General features: G+C 34.9%; 1 long non-coding RNA gene across 1 annotated transcript; it reads left to right on the plus strand.

Moving 5' to 3' along the window:
• Positions 1 to 3,300: 3,300 nt before the first annotated feature.
• LOC132744404 (uncharacterized) lies at positions 3,301 to 5,526 on the plus strand. Its single transcript, XR_009627696.1, has 3 exons — positions 3,301 to 4,914; positions 5,139 to 5,279; positions 5,400 to 5,526. It is a non-coding gene; the product is annotated as an uncharacterized LOC132744404 (long non-coding RNA).
• Positions 5,527 to 6,444: the final 918 nt, after the last annotated feature.

The raw sequence follows: 6,444 nt of genomic DNA on the forward strand, positions 1-6,444 counted from the left end.
AGGACGAATAAAGACTCTATAAAACTTGAAAAATACCTTCTTAAACTAAATAAACAGGAATACTTGAATCTTTTGAAATTTAGAACTGGGAACCATCGTTTTCTTGTTGAAAACAGGCCAATGGGTTGGTCAGGATAAACATAAACGCAAATGCCTAGTCTGTGATTCTAATGACGTAGCAGACGAATTTCGCTATATGTTACAATTTTCTTTTTTGATGATGAACGTAAAAAATGTATTAATAGTTATTATTATAATAGACCTAATATCTTAAAATTCAGGCAGCTACTCACAAGTAATTCAGCCATACAACTTAAGAAAACATGTAAGTTTATAAGAACATTATTCAATTCTAGACAGTGAAAATGGTAATATTTTGTCGAACAGGTGAACATGTATATATCCACAGGCACGAGTATCGGACCACATTGATAAAAAATTTCTGTGTTCATCTTAAATGTGTCAAAAAAAGAGAGTGGGAGTGAAATATAAGCCCCCTTTAAAGTATACTATTAGTTAAAGCTACATTAAATAAACTTTATAAAAAAAGAAATAGCTACATTTCGTTAATTAAATGTGTTTCATATCGACTCCCGATCTTATTTTGGTGTCCAGACAACCAACATGAGTTTTATAAGCGAAATCGGAAGTACAATTTCTATTTGCATGAGAAACTTCGCCTTAGGTTCATCCGTACATTAATATAAAATCAACAAACATTTTTAAGTAGCAGTCCGAATTTAACGGTATATTTCCGCATTATATTACGGATGTTTTCATACAAATTAAACCTTTTATGAGATGATACTTTTTAACGATAGGGCTAATGCACCGTGAAACTAAAACGGTAAAAGTTTGTTTGCACAAGAATATCTCACATTTGCTGTGATCCACATGGTTACAATTGATTTTAATATTGTGACGTAGCGCATACACGAGCTAGTTATACAAGTCTTCATTTTCATCTCAAAATTTGTATATGAACTTTAGTGTTACCGTGGGGTTTTCCTTTTAATATCATAACTTATGAACAATTTTAAATGAGATTTACAACAATAATGTTAAAAATGTTAACGAAGGTATATAATGCTTCGTTTGTAAGCCGGCGGAAAAAAGGTTTTCAAATTTTATTTACTGTAGCTTTAAAGGGGCTACACTGAGGTCTGACAGGTAATTTGGTGTCCAAAAAAAATGTAAACAAATTTCCTCACAAATCACAATATTATGACTAAAATAACAATAACTTACACTTTAGCCAACCCTCTAACAACAATTATGCTAGAAAATGCATTTTCACATTAGCTTTTGATGCAAAAATGAAAGTTGGTTTTCCCAGACATGTACAGAAGTTACCCACAATTCATCAGGTATAACTAAAATACGCAACGGACATTTTTGGAACAACAGAGTAAACGGGGGTAAAAAAGTCTATTGATTTTTTCTCAACACTCTAACCTATCATGTTTATATAACGAAGAAAAACTGTATAAAAGATAATCAAGGTAGCAATTTCGTTGTCTTGAAAAATCAAACGCCAGCGAAGCGGACATTTTCTAGACAAAACGGAAAGATATTATATACATGTACAATTATTTTCATTGACTTTTCAGTTTCAATTTCAATATTCTAAGGCAAACATAATGTATCGGTGATATTTATACTATAACGAGCACAGTGTAATCACACTAATAAAAGTATTTAACGCTATCTATAACGTATTTAAATCAAATACAGTTAATGACATGTCTCATTTGATTTGTTTGTTTTTGGGATGGAGTGGGGGTTACGTCACACAAAACTGTGTAGGTCATTTTGGCGACTCTTCAGTTTTACTGGTGGAGTAAGAACTCAGATGCCCCCTTTGCAAAATTGTTTCTGGCACAAACGGGCATCTGTGTATGTAATGAGTGACGTTTCGTAGGTTATCTTGATAGGATCGTACATACACGTTCCACCCACAATTACATCATGTTCATACCATAGGCAAAATTAAATGCACGTTCCCTGTTGTAACAATATGAAACCTCAGAAAAAACCTATGAACAAGCTTCTGAATATGGCATTTCTATCGTTATTCCACAAAAAGCACTCCCCGCAAAAAAAAAGAATGAGTACATCGATGGGCATGCTCTGGAGTGTTGGGAACTATTACCTGCACTCCAGTTACGCACTGTGCATGTATATGAATTCGATTTACCTCTGACACGTTTTCAACAGAAAAGTCTTCAAACTATGATACAATAAATGTTTATGATTCTATTAGAAACTTGTGTAGAATTTAATGATTTTTCGGTGAAAACGATATAGTTTACTTGTACTACAGATAAGATCAAAGTGCTGAAGGCACTGAAGAAAAAACCGGATAAACTAACACATTTTCACTCCAGTTTCACAGGTAAATTAATTTTATATGTCGCGGTTTACATCTTAATATCAGGTAACCTTTGCTTTTTGAGACTTTTGTTTTTGAAAATAATCTAAACGAGTAAAATAAACCCTCTTTTATGGGCAAATAACTTAATAAGTAGCATCCCCGATTTCTCTTTCATAAATTGGCTTTAGCAAATTCTTTTCTATTCAAATATTAAGAACATTCTGTCAGTGACGTGTCTTCTACTTGAAATCTTCCTGGTGTGTATTTTTCGGTAACAGGAAGAAAATGACAATCTGTTCGTATCTTTCGGTCGGTACAAGTCAACCCGGCCCCAAGTCAACCCGGCCCCAAAATTGGTCAACCCGGCCCCAAAATTGGTCAATCCGGCCCCACGGTAATTTTATTTGGTCAACCCGGCCCCAAAATTGGTCAGTGCGGCCCCAAAATTGGTCATTCCGGCCCCAAAATATATATTTTTCAAAGAAAACTTTTTAAGTCAATTTGTTGTATGATGGAATAAAAATGATTTATTATTAATTGAAGATTATTAACCAGTTTTCCGAAGGAAAAAAACTGGTTATTAGATTGAGGTATGTCGGTGGGCGGATAGGCGGGCGGGCGGACTGGCGGGCTGGCGTAAACAATTTCTTCTGACTGCGCAACTCTTCCTACATTTCTCAACGGATTTTGACCAAACTTTCACAGAAGCTTTCTCATCAAGTTCCGTTGCGCATATTTTCGGGGTTTTGTGATTGGATAATTTTTTACCTAATTATGGCCCTTTGTTCTTTTTCCTTATATAGAATATATTAGTGAACAATTTCTTCTGTGATCAACTCCGCCTACATTTCTCTACGGATTTGACCAAACTTTCACAGAAGCGTTGTCATCAAGTGCCCTGGCTCATATTGTCGGGGTTTGTGATTGGATAATTTTTTTACCTAATTATGGCCCTTTGTTTTTTTTCCTTATATAGAATATATAGTGAACAATTTCTTCTGTGCGCAACTCCTCCTACATTTCTCAACGGATTTTGACCAAACTTTCACAGAAGCTTTGTCATCAAGTGCCCTGGCGCATATTGCCAGGGTTTTGCGATTAGATAATATTTGACCTAATTATGGCCCTTTGTTTTTTTTCCTTATATAAAATATATAGTGAACAATTTCTTCTGTGCGCAACTCCTCCTACATTTCTCAATGGATTTTGACCAAACTTTCTCGGAAGCTTTGTCATCAAGTGCCCTGACACATATTGCCAGGGTTTTGTTATTGTTATATATTTGACCTAATTATGGCCCTTTGTTTTTTTTCCTTATATAGAATATATAGTGAACAATTTCTTCTGTGCGCAACTCCTCCTACATTTCTCAACGAATTTTGACCAAACTTTCTTAGAAGCTTTGTTATCAAGTGCCTGGCACATATTGTCGGGGTTTTGTGATTGGATAATATTTGACCTAATTATGGCCCTTTGTATATTTTTTCCTTATACAGAATATATAGAGAACAATTTCTTCTGTGCTCAACTCCTCCTACATTTCTCAACGGATTTTGACCAAACTTTCTTAGAAGCTTTGTTTTCAAGTACCTGGCACATATTGTCGGGGTTTTGTGATTGGATAATATTTGACCGAATTATGGCCCTTTGTATATTTTTTCCTTATACAGAATATATAGTGAACAATTTCTACAGTGCGCAACTTCTCCTACATTTCTCAATGGATTTTGACCAAACTTTCACAGAAGCTTTGTCATCAAGTGCCCTGGCGCTCACTAAATTCCCATGTTTCTTCCAAGACATCAGTCAAGTATTTTTTTAAAATTGTGAACATACTTTTCTTGATATCGCACAAAACACCACACGCCAATATTGTTGACAAAAGAAAATGACAAGAGACGCAAAAATGCAAAAATTAAGCAAAAATAAAGTACTGTTTACCTTTCTAAAACATTTGGGGAAAAAAGGCGAATAGACAACATAAAATTTCTCAATCATTTTTGTTTGAGGAATATTAAAAAAGCCATAATTCCTCCTAAAAGTTCAATTAAAAACAAATGCCCCTTCATGACAAAGCTTCTGTGAAATATTTTGCTGAAAACCTGGTTGCATCGCATTGCGATGTTCCTTGTTAACTATAGAACAATAGTAACCAAAAGTGTCGGTAAATTTAATTGCGCCGATTACGCCCTTTATATATGTGATAATCAAACAGTTTAAAGCAATCAATTAACAAAAAAGGTATAGCTGTGAAAACAAATCCTTTTAATAAGTTGGAAGTATCTTTCATGTCTTTATTCGATGTAAATTAAAGATGGTTTCGTGAGTGTTAATGCGATAATTAGGAAGAAATGCATAGAATTAAACAGGTTGCCGCAATCGATGTCATGAAATCTGCTGCTTCTATCGTCTCTGAAGCATCGGATGGTGTTGAAGGACTGGTGAACGTGGGTGAATTGCGACCTGATTACGTAGCAAGGGTCGTCAACCGCTATCGGCAAGAGTTAAGACCAGATGAGCCTGTAGATATGGATTTTGAGGTAGGCTGGGTTGTTCCCTATTTTGAACATAAAACATAATTTATATACAATACTTGCATCATAGTAAATAGCAAGAGGACTGTAACCTATAACTGCAATTCGACGCTATACATAGGAATTTATTATGATCGTTACAGACTATAAGCCACGTTGTATAAAGAAGAACGCTATTTAGAACAGTTTTGACTGTATATCCCTATTTTGGTATATTTCTTTTTTTCCAGTTGGATGTGAATGCTATCCCGCATGACTTCTATCGTAGAGAGGTTAAGGTTGAAGACAGACGTCACCTTATTTTCGCGACGGACAACTAGCTAGATGTATTATCTCAGGCACGTCGCTGCTACATTGACGGTACTTTTAAGGTAATTTGAAATAATTTAGTCAATATACATCTGAAATTATCATGAATTACATTGATTTACAGTCATTTCTATAATTTCAAGTTGAAATCCATCTACATAACTATCACTATATCTTTGCAGGTGATGCGGGCTCCGTTTACGACGTTGTTGTCAATCCACGCATTTGTCAGACGCGGAGACTGTTCGAAACAAGTGCCGTTGGTTTTTGTAGCCATGTCAGGACGTAACAGTCAAGACTACGAGAAAGACCATTTTTTGCTAATATTTGAATAATTTATCGTTTAGTACCAATTTAAACTAGTTACACTGATAACTATTACTTTTTGTTTTGTTTTCACAGATATCGATCGAAAGAGCTATCCGCAACCGCCCTGTTGAAGCTTGTGTCCACCATGTACAGGCCGATACTAGGTAGACGCCAGGCAGAGGAAGACGACGAGTGAAGTGTTTATATGTGATGAACATTGTAGGGGTGTGTCAGGAACATTGTTGAACTATATAATATACAAGTTGCTTGTTTGTTGATATTGATAGTTGATATTGATAGTTTTTATATAAAATAAATAATAAAAGATATCATCATTGAACTTTTGTTTTTGTTGTTAATTTTTATCTTATTTCTTGATAAGTGTTTACATTTTAAAGCAAAATAAATAATAAAAAAAATGGGGCCGGGTTGACCAGAAATAAAATTGGTTTGGGGCCGGGTTGACCAATTTGGGGCCGCGCTGACTTGGGGCCGGGTTGACTTGGGGCCGGGTTGACTGTAATTCCTTTCGGTAACAGGAAGAAAATGACAGTCTGTTCATTTGATCATGACTGTGAAAAATCATGTTTTGTGAACCAATTTATCCTGCCGATAAAGATTTTGCAAGCAATCTGGTGGTTTATGTTCTAGTGCTTACACTTAGTATTTAATCCCAAAGAACATTTCTTAGAAGACCTTTAACGTTTGATTACGGTATAATCACTATAACCGAAATACATAGGCCTGTTACTGTGAAATTTTTCGTTCATGTGTTTAAAATACTTCAGTAGCTCTATAAATTTTCAAAACGATATCCAGTATTTCCGAAACAATTTACAAAGGCTTTTAATACACAATCTTATAAATCTTAAAGTATTACGAGAACCACCCACCTAATCTCCAGAACATACATACGAA

This window comes from Ruditapes philippinarum, unplaced genomic scaffold, assembly GCF_026571515.1.
Source record: "Ruditapes philippinarum isolate M1 unplaced genomic scaffold, ASM2657151v2 ctg3560_1_1_1_1, whole genome shotgun sequence".
NCBI classification, from domain to species: domain Eukaryota; kingdom Metazoa; phylum Mollusca; class Bivalvia; order Venerida; family Veneridae; genus Ruditapes; species Ruditapes philippinarum.